General features: G+C 28.8%; 1 pseudogene across 1 annotated transcript in view; it reads left to right on the top strand.

Moving 5' to 3' along the window:
* Positions 1-937: 937 nt before the first annotated feature.
* LOC147812647 (beta-ureidopropionase-like) overlaps positions 938-16,835 on the top strand; it is a 117,791-nt pseudogene continuing 101,893 nt past the window's right edge. The window contains exons 1-6 of the transcript XR_015433340.1: positions 938-1,059; positions 1,931-1,988; positions 11,225-11,485; positions 13,212-13,306; positions 13,928-14,089; positions 16,409-16,462. The product of XR_015433340.1 is annotated as a beta-ureidopropionase-like (transcript). The remainder of the gene's footprint in view (positions 1,060-1,930; positions 1,989-11,224; positions 11,486-13,211; positions 13,307-13,927; positions 14,090-16,408; positions 16,463-16,835) is intronic.

Here is a 16,835-nt window from a genome sequence, read left to right on the forward strand (position 1 = left end):
TAAGTATTTAAGTTTTAATTTTTTTTTTATCAAAGTATATTGATTACTTTTTTTTAAAAAAATATTGTCACTTTAAATTTTTTGATAAACTAACTGAATTTTTTTCAATTTTATAATAAATAATTTTAATTTTTTATTAAATCTAATTATGAAAATGTAAACAAAAGTATGTTAGACTAGTTAAAAAAAAAGAAATACTATTTATTACATAACTAGAAAATCATTCTATTAAAAATACGAAATTTATTTCGTATGCATTCTGATTATTTGAAATTCAATGGATTATAGTTAAGTAATAAATAGTTATTTTTTTCTTTTTAAACAATCCTGATAATATAGTTTTGTTTATATTTCCATAATTAAGTTTAATGAGAACTTAAATTTATTATAAATAAAAAAAATTAGTTATTAAAGCATATTTATTGCAACGTTTTTTCAATAAATATGTTTTATGTTAAAAAAAATAATCCTTACGTATATGTTAAAAAAATAATCCTTACATTTTAATTTAAAATATTAAACATCGATTCATTTTTTTTTTGTTCTTACAAATTTTAAGTTTTAAGAAAAAAATTATTTAAATTCAAAAATAACTTATAAATTGAATAAAATATACTAAATAGTTATCCACTTGCAAAATAATATTTGATAAAATTCTATCTCCTCAGCTGGGACACGAACCCCCGACCTCTCTTGTATAACTTGAACAGAGTACCATTTACACTACAAACCATAATGAGCTGGAAAGTCCATTAGTTTAAGAGTAACTGAAACTATAATGGGGCGTATTTTAACTTTAGGGCAGAGCTGGCAGCTAATTTTTACCCTGTCTAAGGTTTTCAACTATGCTCTTTAAATGTTCCAAATGATTGCATTAACAAGATGACTAAAGTCCTCCCTTTCATTGCTCATTAACGCATTTCTTTTCAGGCTTGTCAGTTTCTACTGTTGGTTAGGAAAAAACTTTGCGTTGGTACACGATAGAACCTTCAGAATTGCCTGTCGATATCGAAATTGTGCCCGTGGTTACTCAACCTTTGATAGAAGATAAGAAAGCTGGTAAGTTTCTTTTGACTAGAATTTAAGTGTATGTATTATGTGTAAGTGTATGCAGGGTATCTGTGCACCTGGAAAGTATGAGAAATCATGGAAACTCATGAGGTTCGTTATTGAACAAAATTTGTCATGAAATGTCATGATTTTATCTATTTTTTTAAAAATCATGGAAAGTCATGGTTTTTGGTCGCCGAAAAACCCCCACTCCCTACAATTTCATGGTGTTGTGAATATCTAAATTTGTAACAAAATCCCCACTAACAGTCATATTTTATTAAAATATAAAATGTTTTCATCATGTTTTTTCAAAATTATGGTGTTCTTTCAAAATGAAAATGAAAGGAAAAAGATTTCTAGAGCGAATTATCTTTTAAACTTCTGTGATTTCAGAATTTTTGTCATTAGTTATTTTTTTATGTTATCAATTCAAAATTCTAACTGAAGCAAGCCAGTGATTGCCGAATTTTTTTTTATTCCGAAATGCGATCAGAAAAATTAAGTCTTTCTTTTCTCTCCGATGAACAAGAAAAGTATCCTTAGAATATAATTATGCAGAGAAAAAGAAAAAAAAAATTCCTTATGTATTTTTTCAACTATTTTATTGCTTCAACTCTTTCTTTACTCTGTTTTTTAAATTTAAAATCTATATATATATATGTGGATGCAGAGTATAACAGTTTTGCTTATACCTACCATTTCGATTAATGTTATTATAATGCTTTTTTAAATTTATTGTTGTGTCGGAGAAAATAGTAACATTAAGTTATGAAAAACTCTTCGAATTAGTCATGGAAAATCATGAATTTGAAAGTCTAAAATGTTGCATGTGTATGTAAGTATGAATATTTGACGTTGTTTGATTTGTTATTTTCAGATGTTCACATCATTGGGAAATCCAAAGATAAAGTTTCTACTTCACGTCAAGATATGAGGTATTTATCCTTCTCTTTATTTAGTTTAACACTATTTTTTGAAACTCTTGCTCCAAGAAAAATAAAGCCACAGTATCAGTGCCTTAAATTTTATACTCCATGTGACACGTTCTCCGGTTAGTCCGACATTTGTGCCTTTATTGAATTATTTTTTCCACTGCAAGCGATGTTGAAAAAGTCAGTTAATTTGTTTTTCAATAACAATTAATAATTCTGCACATAGCCTGATGCTTATTTTGGAAGCCTACTGTTTTGTAGGAAAATAGCTCTCTTGTTTGTTTTCCAGATAAAAATTGTGTTTTTGTAGAACGTCTGGAGTATGCATAGTTTCTAAGCTCAATTTTATTTTTTATTTTATAACCGTCGTTGAACAGCCGACTCAATTTCATGGGTTTACGACTACTAATTTTTAGCTCCGTAGCCTTGTAATTTTGAACCCAATCCAGAAGACAAGAGAACTTCTGGATCGAGTATTGGGAGAAATTTGCCTTCGTTGAGAACTTTTTGATGGAGCTAACCCGCATTTGCGATTCAGGAACAGGAAGACCACGAGAACCTCCCACGGTTAGCCTGACGGCAAGGGGACTCTAACTCATGATCCGTCTACCACTGAGGATATCTCACGTCAGCACTGTGGTCGGTGCAAGCCGGATGTGGAGTTCGTATCGACTGTGATCCAAACCCGATACGCCTCATTGGAAGGCGAACGCTCTATCCCCTGAGCCATCGCGGCTCTCTAAGCTTAATTTAAAGCGTAAGTCGGTGCACCGGTATAGCAGCAATCATCTTGATGCATCGGAGCTCTGATTAAGCAGCCAACATGAAAAGACGTACACCATGTAACGATATAAGGGTTTAACTTTTATTTTTTCTGTTTTCAATGTACTCTTTAACGGAACATTTCAGATAACCAATTGGTCTATTGTGAATTTTTTAATGTATATTAATATATATACCTGGTAGCATGGGTATATATGCTATGGTGGACAATTTAAAACTTGACATATAATAAAAAATGTCATTTTCTAAATCTCGTTGAAAAGTGGTAATAACTGCTTAAAAGTCATTTAGATTAACGATAATATCAGAAAAAACTCGTGAAAAAGCTATTATTTAAAATCACGTGGAAAAGCGTAGAAAGAACTATTTGAAAAAATCCTTCATATTAACGATAAAGCTTACAAAGAAAGTGTCGTGAAAAAAGATTATTTAAATGTGTGATTCAACTTCAGGATTAATAATATTATCACATTAAAAATTTCAAGATTTTTAAAACTTTGCGAAAATACGCTGTTATAATTACCGAATAATCCAGAGATATTCGATGAAATCGACAGAAGTAAATCGCGTCAAAAAATGATTTATCAAATATGCGATCAATAATTCACTAGTCAAAATATCGTATTAAACCTTACGGGATTTTAAAAATTGTAACGACATAAGTAACTGTAACCGCCGAAAGAACGATAGAAACGTCACTTGAATTTACGATGAATTTTTATTTTATTTTAAAGAAAAAGCTAGTTTAGAAATGATTACTGAAATTTAAAATTCGTGTATCATACTATCGTTTTAGAAATATTGGGTATCTTTAAACTGAGCTGAATTCCGTACAATAACCACACAAAAAGTGATCGAGAAATTAAAAAGATTTTCTATAGAATCTGTGATTATTGAGCACGTCAAAAAGTGATAACTCAAAAGACCAATTTAAAATTTTTGACCAATTTGGATAAATTTTTTCCCCGCATACCTACAAAGTCTTCTGCACACTCGATTGACCCATCTTTACTTGCTGTTTGGTGAACCCTCTCTTATTTGCAATACATGCAACGTTTTACTCACCATCTATCACATTTTAATTTCTTGCCCATGTTTTAACCGTCATTGTCTTACCTTTTTTGGTAGTTCTATTTTATGCATAAGAGATTTGTTAAATAAAGCTCATCATCCTAACGTCTTTGCATTTCTCTTCGTGATTGGTATTTTATATTGTATATAATTGCTTTTACCCAGTTTTATTCATTGTATTTTATTACAACATACCGTTTCAACCAGTTATATGCAATTTTAATCAATTTACACCTTTGTCTGATTTTATTGACTTCCAAATGTTTTGCGTGTCATGTATAGTTTTAACAATATAATATATTTTGGCAAAATAAATAAGCTTTATCTTACATTTGTTGGAGAAAAAAACCGTTTGTTTGGCGCAGCGTGTCTTTCTTTGGACCTTGTGCCATTAAATCCTACATTGAACGCCCTTCCCTGTTTGAGGACTCCTGTATTTCATAACTGTTTCCTGTTTATCAGTAGGGGAGAGGGGGGCACATGTGAGCAGGGGGCACATGTGAACATGGTATGTTTTACCAATATGATTTGAAATAAAAAATCTCGAAAAATTTTCAATTGATGATAGTACTAGTCCCACCTCTCTGAAAAACTTTCAGAACAATGAGACATTTTGTTGTTCTTTTCTGACAATTTTTTTGTATCAGCTGGTGTTGTATATATTATAATCACTCGCTTCTTCAAGTGAAAGCATAATATAAATCAACTAATAAACTAAAATTAACTATTGCAGACCATTATATGAACATTCAGGTAAGTTTATGACAATTATTATTTTTTTTACTCAATTAAAAATTCTTTATTTTTCAAGTTAGGTTTAAGAAGGATGATGGGGCACTTGTGAACAAAACATCTGGGGCAGATGCGAACAGTTCACAAGTGCCCCTACATAGTATTAAGATTATTATCCTCATGATATTATAAGTTTAAAATTAGTATTAGAGAAGAAAGAATTAGAGAAGAAAGAAAAAGGCCCAATACAACTCCCGTGGAACATTAAGTTGCGAAAATCCCAATAACGGAAAAATTATTGTACAGCTGAAAAATTATTTTATTATTGACAGTACTGTTGTACAATTTAAATTCACATAGTAAGCTACAACCCCTTCAGTATAATGTGTATCTATATCTGTTATATTAAAGGTTTTTTTTCTTTGAAATATGATGATTGCTTTGTGTTTTTAATCTTGTTCATATGTGCCCCAGGCATGTTCACATGTGCCCCCAATAGGGGCACATGTGAACAATTGAAGTCATTTTTCTAAAATATTATAAAGTAAAGAAATATTTTATTGAAAAATCTCAAAAAATTCCATAAGACAAAGAAAAGACTATTTAAACATATGGACTTCTTTACTATGAAAAATCAATTATATTTTTTGAAAAATGAAGAAATAAAAAAATTTGTTCTCATGTGCCCCCTTCTCCCCTATAGTATTCTCAAATTTCTCCGTATTTGTTGAAGAAATTTTAAAAAAAATTGGCGATAAAATATCTGCTGGTGGCAAAAATACTTCTCTCATTCCCCAACAAATAGTGCTACTGCCAGTACTGCAGTATGTTGAGTGTTAATAGTTTAAGTAGTTATAAATAATGGTTTAAAAATCTTCTTTAGATTTATATTTATATACATATTTTTCACTTCACTAAATGTAAGTGTTTATATTATTATATTATTAGTGTGTAATATTATTTCCAATTTTGAATTTCTCTTTTTGACTTACATGACTATGCATAATGTATCAAAACTTTACTCATAGCCTAAACAAGTGTAGCTACAATATCTCCGTAATTTTATTTCTCCTATGTTGGCAGGTATGATTGTGTTCAAAAGCTTTCGCAGGCTGCACATACGCAGTCGGCGGGCCGCAGATTGTGTACCCCTATGGAAAAAAAAGCATCCAAATGTATTAAACTTTTCCAATACTTTTCAATTCATTCAAATGCTTACAAATGAGCCACGATGGCTCAGGAGATAGAGCATTCGCCTTCCAATGAGTTGAATCGGGTTTGAAACCCAGTCGAAACGAATTCCGCATCCGGCTTGCACTGACCACAGTGCTGACGTGAAATATCCTCAGTGGTAGACGGATCATGGGTTAGAGTCCCCTTGTCGTCAGGCTAACCGTGGGAGGTTCTCGTGGTCTTCCTCTCCACGTAACGCAAATGCGGGTTAGTTCCATCAACAAGTCCTCCACGGAGACAAATTTCTCGATAATTAGAAGTAGATAATTTTTTAGTAATTCCTAGAATATTAAATGTTGGAATAATTGTATCTAGAACTGATGTTATTCATTCTTGAACTATTCCTTCATTCGGAGTAAAAGTAGATGCTATTAATTAAATCAGTTATTTTATATTTTTAATCGAAATGGGTTATTTGTAGGACAATGTTCAGAGATTTGTGGAGCTAATCATAGATTTATACCTATTTTAATTTCAGTAATTCCTCAAATTGAATTTATGAAAATATGATTATGAAATAGTGGCCGAATTTAGGTGATAGTCTCTTAAATTAATTATGCAATGAGTAGTTGAATTAATATTAGTTTATCAAACTAAAGATGATTTTTATTCCACAATTAATACCTTTATGTTGAATTCTATCTTCGTTTATTTGTAGTTTTGTTATTATTATTATTTATAAAAATTTATGGTAATAATTTGAATATAAGAAATTTTTCGTATAATATAAAAGGATTAGAAACAGAAAGAAAACACATGATGTTGATAAATTTATTTTCTGTGTTTGATCCTACATCATATTTTGGTATTTCAATTAAATTAATAATTATCATATTAGTATATATAATTATATTTACTAGATTTTTTAAGATTTATTGAATATATTTAATTAGAATAAAGAAATTTTTAGTAAATGTAAGTGAAGTATTTAAGGAAGTAGCTGATTTTAAAAAAAATGGTGCGTGGAGTCCCTCCCCGCGGAAGAAGTGAAACTTCGTAATGTGGAAATGAAAATAGGAAGGGGTAGAAATTGATTTTTAGTGAAATCATATTCTTTCTTTAAGACAAACTTTATTTAACAATGCTTACAATTCACAATTGATCACATCTTTTAACTATCATTTTCGAGTGGAAAAATATCCAAATCTATAACATTTACAATAGGATTATGATAACTAAAGTAAGATACGAAATGTTTGAGTTCTATTTTTTCAATATTTCTTGTAAAAACTGCATCAATGGTAGTTGGTTGTTGGATCATTCCTACCATTTATCGTTTCCAATCCAAATTTGTCTTTAAGGAAGCTTCAGGTAACGAGAAATTCACATTGAAATCTCCTGCAAGGATCACAGGCCGCTCACAATAATCAATTCCTTCACCAGTAACGTCTGCCAGAGCTTGTGAACACACAGTGGATAGTGGCAATAAAGATTTTGCAATAAATAATTTAATATCCCTCATGGCTGCATTTGGTGAAATATAAATGGCAATTAGAAAAGAGAAAACCTAACAATCAATTGATATTCACAAGAGACGTACCTTGACATAACCTTAAATCCGTCGCATTGTCCGTGGGATTGTTTTCACTCATTTTTTACAATTGTTATCCACTAAGTTTGAAAATAAAAAATAATACCCTATTAAATTATATGTGTATCAAATCGAACTAAAATATTTATAGAAAAACAGTACTTTTATGACTTTTATTATTTTTATGCTAGTCAGAACCAAAACAATATGGAAATGAATGAGGGAAAACTGGATCCTACCACGTGTTTTCCCGGCCAATAAAAATGTAGCGTTTAACGTTTAACGCAACCTTGTTGGAAGTCGCATAAGAAGTATAACTTCAAAAATATTGTGGAATTATTTGTGTAAGATTAATTAGCTTTATATACTATATCAAATTTGATAGGTTTATTTCCATTTATTTTTACTGGAACGGCTCATGTTATATTTACAATAGGACTAGGAATTGTAATATGAGAATAAGCTATTTTACAATAGGATGATTTAAAAATTTTATTTGTAATGCGGCTCATTTAGTTCCTGAAGAAAGTCCTTTACTTTTATCGCCTGTATTGATATTAATTGAATCGATTAGACATTTAATACGATCTTTTACTTTATCTATTCGACTTGCTGCTAATATAATAGCTGGTCACTTAATTATTGGATTGTTTTCAAGAATCAGATTATTAGAATTAATTTCTTCCTAAATTTTTCAGAGATTATTATTATTATTAGAATTTGGTGTAGCTAGTATTCAAGGATCTGTATTTAGGATTTTGTTATTATTGTATGCTATTGAATATTATTAATTATTGGAAATTATCCTTATCATGCAGTAAATATTTCTCCTTGACCATTATTTATTGGAATTAGAATTTTATCGTTTATATTAGGAAAGGTAAAAATATTTATATATATAGAATATAATTTATTAATAGTTAGATTTATAGTAAGAATAACAATTTCGAATTTACGGTGACGAGATGTAGTTCGTGAAAGAAGTCATTTAGGATATCATTCTAGAGTAGTATTGAGTGGACTTACATTAGGGATAATTATATTTATTATTAGAGAAGTATTTTTTTTTATTTCTTTCTTTTGATCATTTTTTCATTCAAGATTAAGACCTACTATTGAAATTGGTTCCTACTGGAGTAGAAACATTAAATGCTTTTCAACTATTGAATACTGTAATTTTATTGACTTCAGGGGTAGGAGTAGCATTATGTCATCAGGCTATTTTAAATGAAAATTGAATTATAGCTAAAAATTCTTTATTAGCAACTTGATTATTGGGAATTTATGTTTTGATATTGCAAGGATTTGAATATATAGAAACTTTATTTGGAATTAGAGATTCGGTATTTGGCTCAACATTTTTTATGGCTACTGGATTTCATGGATTTTATGTTATTGTAGAGACTTTATTTTTAATTGTAATATGAATACGAGTAACAGAAATTCATTTTTGTAGAAGACATCATTTTGGGTTTGAAGCTGCAGCTTGATATTGACATTTTGTTGATGTAGTGGGGTTTTTTGTTTTCTGTAATATATTGATGGGGTTCATAAATAAATAAGTATATTATGCATATTTAATTTCCAATTAAAAGGAGAATATTAATAATATTAATTATTATAATTGTTGTAAATATTTTAATCATAATTGTATATATATTATTTTACATCATAAAATAAATTACAGAATAGAATCATCTTCAGGATATGAATGTGGATTTAATTTTATATGACTCGAGTTTCTTTTTCTTAGCGATTTTTTTAAATGGTATTTTATTTTTAATCTTTGATGCTGAAATTGTATTATTATTATGTTTTCTTTTTTTAATATATAGAATGATATTTTCAAGAATATGTATTGTATTTGTTTTTATCCCAATTATATCCCAACTACTCACCACCAAACAGGTCACCCACTAAAAGAAAAATTTAATAATGAAATAAATCGAGATGCTTACATTGAATAAAGTATTTCTAAAATCGCATTTTTGAGAAACGAATTAAGTAATTTTCTTTTTATTTTCTTTAAATATGTGATGATTTTAAATTTAACGCTCGAGATTTATTGTATTAGTTAGTATTTCACCATTGTAAGAAGAGTCATTAGGTAAAAATGTCGTTCGACAACCACTTTTGGCGCGTTTTTTTTTAAATCGCCAAATTTGGGAATAGTGATTTATTGTATTAGACATTTCTCAGAGAAACAAATTAGAAATAAATACAAACAAAATTTTTTATTTACATTTAATTTGTGATATTTAAAGTAAGAATAATGATACCTTATATTGTCACATATCAATTTAATATTGGTGAAAAGCTTTATAACACGATAAATTACGAATAATTGCATTTTAATTACGAATAATGACGCGATAATTTACGAATAAATGCATATTATTGTATATTCTATCATTACTTTTTTCTCTATAATTACATATAATTAAACATCTGATCCCAAAGGTGGAGTTTAATCACAATCCTTCAGAGTAATCAAAAGTTTATTAGTTAGAATGTAATGAATGTAAAATTTTCCAAAGTTGCTCAAATTTAAGATTTCCTACCTCTATGAAACAAAATATTAAACGAAATGGTTACTCTTGAAGAATTAATATCAAAGTTTTACACAATGCTTTCCGGTTCATTTTAGTTCAAATTTCATTGCAAGAATTGGAATTTATTTACCGTTGAATGCGGATATGAAAAAAAAATCCAAACCTGTTTGAAATATCCTGAAATGAGTTGAAAATTTAAATATAAGAAACAACTCCAATACTCATCAGGTTATAAAACTGGTTTTGATGTCTGGTTCGTAAGATTTCGATATCGTTTAAATTTTTCTTAACACAATTATCAATTTTGGATTCCCCATACTAGGATACTTTGGATAAGGGTTAATTATACAAAACACTGCCTGCAAATATTTTGACTTATAAGTTATGAAATATTTTTTGTGTAGGATCATAACTAAAGGTCACCATGTTTTAGCTACAACAGGACAATGGCAAGGTAGTAAATGAAAAAAATTTCCCAAAAGGGAACAAACTCCAAAGGTAACATTTGTAGATATCTTAAAGCAAGCCACAATTTATAACTATATTTGTTGCTTTATTTTAAGCCATTCAAAAGCAAAATGTCCCCATATGAGAAGTTATATGACATAACTAATACATTTTTAGCGCTCAACTTCATTGTGTATTTGATACCTGAGGGTTGTTTATGTAGATCACTGTTTATAATTAATTTGTTTTGTAAATGAATTCCATGATACTAGTGCTAAAACACGATAATATGTTATTTAGTCTTGTCCTGAGTTACTTATACTACTTATGAATACGTGATTTATGTAATGAACTGTAAGGGTTCATTACTTATTGAAGAATAAAGCTTTATTATCTATTTAATCTTTAGGGTTCATTATTACAGTTTATTTGATATGACAGATAAAACCATGGTTAAAACTGTCAATTGTCAAAAACTTGCCAACCCGGGTTTTTTTCTATAGTGTGAATTTGCTGACTTGTGAGATAAATTTTATTTCAGTTATATCTAATCACATTTTGTCCAAAAAATTAAGTTTGGGAGAAAAAAAAACACCAAATAGTTCCCAAGAAATACGAAACGCTTTTTTTGTTTGTTAAAGCAGGGGTTTGTCCGAAATCTCAGGCAAAAAATAAGCCTTCATTCAGAAATAATAAGTAGTATTGGTTATGATAAATAGAAGAAAAATGCGTAAAAATGACATACTAATGGTATGTACAAAAGTCGAGGAAAAGTATGTACTACAAATGTATTTCCTCAATTGTCTAAAAAAATACTTTAAATATTTTGAGATATTTTTCAGTATTTTTTCTTTTATTTATTTAATTTTAAATATTTTTGAATTTTTTAGAAAACTGGAATTTTCTGAAGGTGTTTTAGCTGAAGCCACTAGTAAAAATCTTGAACTGAAAGGTTATTTTTTTTTATGCATTACCTGAAGATCTCCGAGCTCCCCGTCTTGTTCGAGTTGGTCTTGTACAACATGCGATTGCAGAACCTGCTACCGCACCAATATCAAGACAAAGAGAAGCCATTCATAATCGCATTCGGGATATTGTTGAAATAGCAGCATAGTGTGGAGTTAATATTATATGCTTCCAAAAAGCATGGAGTAAGAGAATGATTTTTTCATATTTCAAGAGTAGTTTATTAGTTTACAGTTTATTAGTTTAAAAGAATAGTTTTTTTTTTATTATTTGGAACATTAATTTCAGAGCATTGTAATATAGAGGGGGAGAATTAAGGTTTTTTTCAGGAATAATGAAGTGGGTTATTTTATGTGTTACTTAATAGAAAAGCAATTTAATAGAAAAGATGGATTCATTCCAATTTGATCTGGTAACTTGTACAAATTTTTAATGAGAACATGTTTTTCAACTTTTTTATGTCAACAAAAACTCAACCTCCTTTCATTCTAATAACTTTGGGATATTCATTTGAACTTTTATTGTCTGTTATTGAGTTTTCCTATACTTAGCTTATATGCTTAAAAAACATATTTTATATATCTCCCAATTTAGTTAGTTTGTTAAGAAAAAGTCGAAAGAAAGTTTTTGATGTAAAAGATTAGTTGAAAGAAGTAGGGAATTTCAATTAATTTTTAGAGAAAAAAAAAAACATTTTGTTCATCCAGGGGGAATTAGTTCTAAAGCCCATTGTTGATACAGAAACTGAACGATATAGTTTGTGATGCCACACTAGGCATTGCATATTTCCTAGGTTTTAAAATTTCGTATATTTTTTTTTAATCATTCTTAATCGAATTTTAATTAAATTAAACCAATTATTTAATTTTTATACATTTTATAAGAAGCTAATATAAAATAATCTTATTCTTTTCTTATCAATCAATGTAACAGCTAATTTTTTATTTCAATACTAAAGTAAGACTCACTAATTTACTGTTGCAACTAAATAAAAAACAAAAATCTATTTTTAACTCTTTATTCTTTATTTCTTACCACAAAAATGTTTCAGTTACATAGTTATACTAATTCTAACAGTCTTTTTGGCGATTCGCTTTTGCTAAATTATTTTCAAATTTAATGTTGATTATCTTTTGATAAATCACCAACCATGGATCTCTTCAAATGATTGTCCACTGGGAACAATTCATTCACTTTTAATTTTGAATTATTAGTAGTTGAACCAGAGGCTTCGGCCTCCTGGTCCCAACCGTTAAATAGATATCTTTACAAAGTATTCTTGACGCGAAGAGAATAATTTTCTTGATTCCTTTGAGGGACTTCTTTTCTTTATTTTTATAATTTTAGAATGTGGCTACGTTCAATTTAAGTTTTACATTATAAATCAATTTTTTCTAAGTGATTACATTAATTTTTCTGGGATAAATATCCTTATATCGTATCCAAATTGAAATGAATCTGAAACGGCCATAATACTTTAATTCTACAAAGAAACTACCTCCCACTAACCCCTATGGACTAAGAATTTGAACTAAACTGCTACTACATAGTTATTAATGTTTTGGGATTATATTTCTGGTGTCATAAAATCATTTTTGATGATACAAGTGTCATAAGCATGTTTGGTTTGAATTGTCAAAAATTTGTTTAATGATCTAAGAAAAGAAGGCAAAGGTTAGTCACTGGGGAAAAAAGATTATGTCTATAAACAGTATGAAACTGTCCAGCATGAAAACATACCAAACCTATGCATAATCTAGCATACATATTTTTTTTTACAAAAATCAAAATTAATAAACATTAAAAAATTTTATTGTTGAAAACATTAATATTTTGTGGATGTAGTAGTTTTCTGAATATTAATTATCTGAGTAGTAAACTAAGTGTGATACAATGTTTAATATTTTATAGCAATGCCCTTTTCCTTTTGCACTAGAGAAAGATATCCGTGGTGTGAATTTGCTGAAAATGCAGAAAGGGGTCCTACGACACTCCTTTGTGCAGAGGTAATTTATAAAGGTTTTATTTCTATGAAAGAAATGAGTATTATATTTTTTAAATGTTCAATACACATATTTGATTTTTAAACAGTTTATCTTGTTTATTTATCTCTATTGAAAATAAGTTATTTTTCCTCTTCTTGTATATATAATTGATATACAAAAATAAACATATAAGTATTAAAAGTATTTTTTTTTTCATAATGACACTTTTGAAAATTCTTCCACTAATCAACCATCAATAATTAGGTGAATATCGAAGGATTTATGAAATTTCCATAAAGGTATACTGATAGGATGCTAATTAGAAAAAAATATATGAATAATTTATGAAACAAACACAGTGACATATGCATAATGTAATATCTCACTCTGTCCAAAGAATAATTTCTCAGAGTCCCAGACTCCTACAAGGAACGTCTTTTCCTCACAGCCACTTCGTGCTAACTCTCACAAATCTTTATTCACAACATCTACACTTGATCACTGCTCCATCACAACATGGAGGCATGACAAATAGTTTAATATAACACAACTGTATGACTAATGTGTTATAGTTAACATATTTAACATCCCAAAATAAAAAACTATTTCAATATATTAATTGTGTTTCTTTATATTTTGTAGTTAGCTGCAAAACACAATATGGTTATTGTATCTAATATTCTTGAAAGAGATGAAACTTATGGAGATACTATATGGAATACTGCTGTTGTCATTTCAAGCTCTGGAGCATATTTAGAAAAATCTCACAAGTATCATATATCACGTGTTGGCGATTTTAATGAAGTAAATTTTCAATTAATAAAAAAACATTTTTTTCCTAATTATGTTATTAAAGAAAAATTGTAGATAGTCTGAGATTATCAGTTGAAAACACTTATAAAAAAAGTTGTTGTTTTATTATTACTGTGTTACAACAACAACAAAAAATGCTTCACTTTATGCATAGTTTCATGTTTAGCAAATATTTTTTATGAGCAGAGATTCGGTCATGTCCTACATGCTTCAATCAACTAGACTACTTCAGTCCCTTTCTGAAATCTCACAAGAATTGACTGTATAAATTACATTCTTAAACTTGACAATTCAAGTTATCTTGTTTCTTAATATAATTCTGGCTAGAAATATGTTATTTAAACATATTTTAAGGAAATATTTTTTTAAAAAAATTAAATTTAAAAGATATTTTTTTCAATATGAAATTTAGTCAAATACTATTAAATGTGCTATCATAAATTTATTCTGTGATTTAAAACAGTGTCTGGCATTTTATTTAATTTATACCTGAAGCATTTGATTCCTATAAGCGGATGATCACTAATAGTATAACTAATTTGCATAAGAACAGAATAATATTAGTTTTGCTCTACAGTATGAGCATAACTGCAAAATAGGATTCAGTTATTCATTTTTGTGCAAATTTATAAAGCTTAACTTTCTTCTGGAAATTTCAAATAAGTCAGTAGCTAAAATTTAATGTTAAGAGTTGAAGCTAATTCTAGTCAAAGAGAACCTTTTCTATTTATCTGTCAGAATAGGTATAAAACTGAAAGCTAGTCCCTATTTTGATTAGAAGAAAATTCCTCATATCCTGACATCAGGCCCTTCTGCATTCTGACAAACCCTGAACCGCATGTCTGGAGAGGTTGAAAATAATTTGACGTATAAGGGCAAGAGGAAAAGAAACTAACGTTGTAATAAAACACCTGATAATGTACAATTTCTTAGAAAGCAGATGAAAGGCATTGTAGTGCACCTTTCGACTTAACAGCTTTATTTCACTTTTCAGCTTAACAGTTCTATCTCACTCTTTGTTTTGATAGTCCTGCAGTGGACTGATTGTAAAGACACGGTTCCCAGTAGAACACCAAAGTCAAGCATCAATGGCTTCGGTCAGTAAGCGGGTGGGTGACAGCTTTGATCAGCCTGCTTAGGGACCGAGAGTGAAGGTATTGGTCCTCCATAAACTGTTCTACCATAAAGTGCTTGACTTTGCGCAGTTCGATGGGCTACCAAAGCAGGGGAGCTATCCACACTGCAGAGGATCAAAATTGCGATGGCATCTCTTCAGATCATTCTCAGGTCTGTTTCCCAGACCGTTGCCAATAGCCCGTTGTGCAGCTCTTGTGTGACGTAAATAAAGTACCTGCCTTTTGTTTTGATTTAGATTTTTTGCTGTCATGAATCTGTTAACAAAAAAAAATTGAATAATGCCATAATTGATTTTGTACTTGTAAATTTGATGATACACAAATGGTTCCACTAATAAGTTTATAAACTGACAAGGACTTTAATTCGCTAACTTAAAATTTAATCTTTCAAAAATCACAATTGCCAATTATCAATTTTCAAAACCTCTATAAAATCATTGAATATTATCCTCTTGAATTGGGAAATATTGAAATAATAAAAACTGAAAAATTAAAATAAAATTATTAATGATTATTATTCAATGCCAAATTATTATTTATTAAAATGTCAGTTTCAGGCTTTGAAAATTCATTCTACTTAAGGAAAATTGACAACATTTGAATGAAATTAATCAATATTAATGAAACTAACTGAAATGACGTTAATTATATTCTGAAATGGTTTACATTTTTAGTATAATTAAGGTTAATTTTATATGCAATTTAATACCTACTTAAAATCTGTTGAAATTATTTTGTGCATACTTCCCTTCTATTAATGGTTACTGTAAACATTCCCTATATCATCTGTTATAGATTGTTTATTATTATTTGAGCTAATTTTTGAGACTTTAACTCTCATTTTTATGTCAAGAACTAATTTTTAAAATAAAGTTTATGATAGTAAAATTCATGATAATTCAACATCTGACACCATGAGTATCTTAAGAATTGCACTAATGCTCATATTATTACAAAAATGTAATATTTTAGGCTTTTGACAGTTTAAGACATAAATTTTTGGATCAGAATTTTGGCCATGACAGTTTAAATCATGTTTAAAACATTAAAAACAATAATACGAATGAAATAAAATTAATTACCAACTCTATTATTTGTAATTAACCTGCTAAGGGTATTTTTTTATCGCAGCAATTTCATGTTATATTTTCAATATATGCGTATTTTGTTTTAGTCTACTTATTACATGGAAAGTGACTTACGGCATCCTGTATTTCAAACTCGTTTTGCTGAGTATGGATAGTTTTCTTTTAAAATATATGATAATGAGTTTTTAATGCACACTTTTGTTTATTCTTATATTCATCTAAGTTTATCCAACCTCAACTTTAAATTTTAAGTCTAAAACGTGTAAGCATAGGTTTGATCCCCAAAACACATTGATGACTCGATTACACAGCTTAGAATATAGATTAGTCTCACTAGTCTGGTTTTACAATCCAGCTTTGAGCATTACATTACATTAGTTGCAACCTCTCTTTGGGTTTTAAACAATTTTTTTTTTAAACTTTTTTTTTGTCGTTTCTTATAGTTTTTGGAAAAGATTATTTCACATTTTTTTTTATTTTCTTAATTTTATTTAACTCCATATATGTGTGTAG

Source organism: Parasteatoda tepidariorum, chromosome 4, assembly GCF_982258835.1.
Source record: "Parasteatoda tepidariorum strain Cologne lab strain chromosome 4, Ptep-v5.0, whole genome shotgun sequence".
NCBI lineage: Eukaryota > Metazoa > Arthropoda > Arachnida > Araneae > Theridiidae > Parasteatoda > Parasteatoda tepidariorum.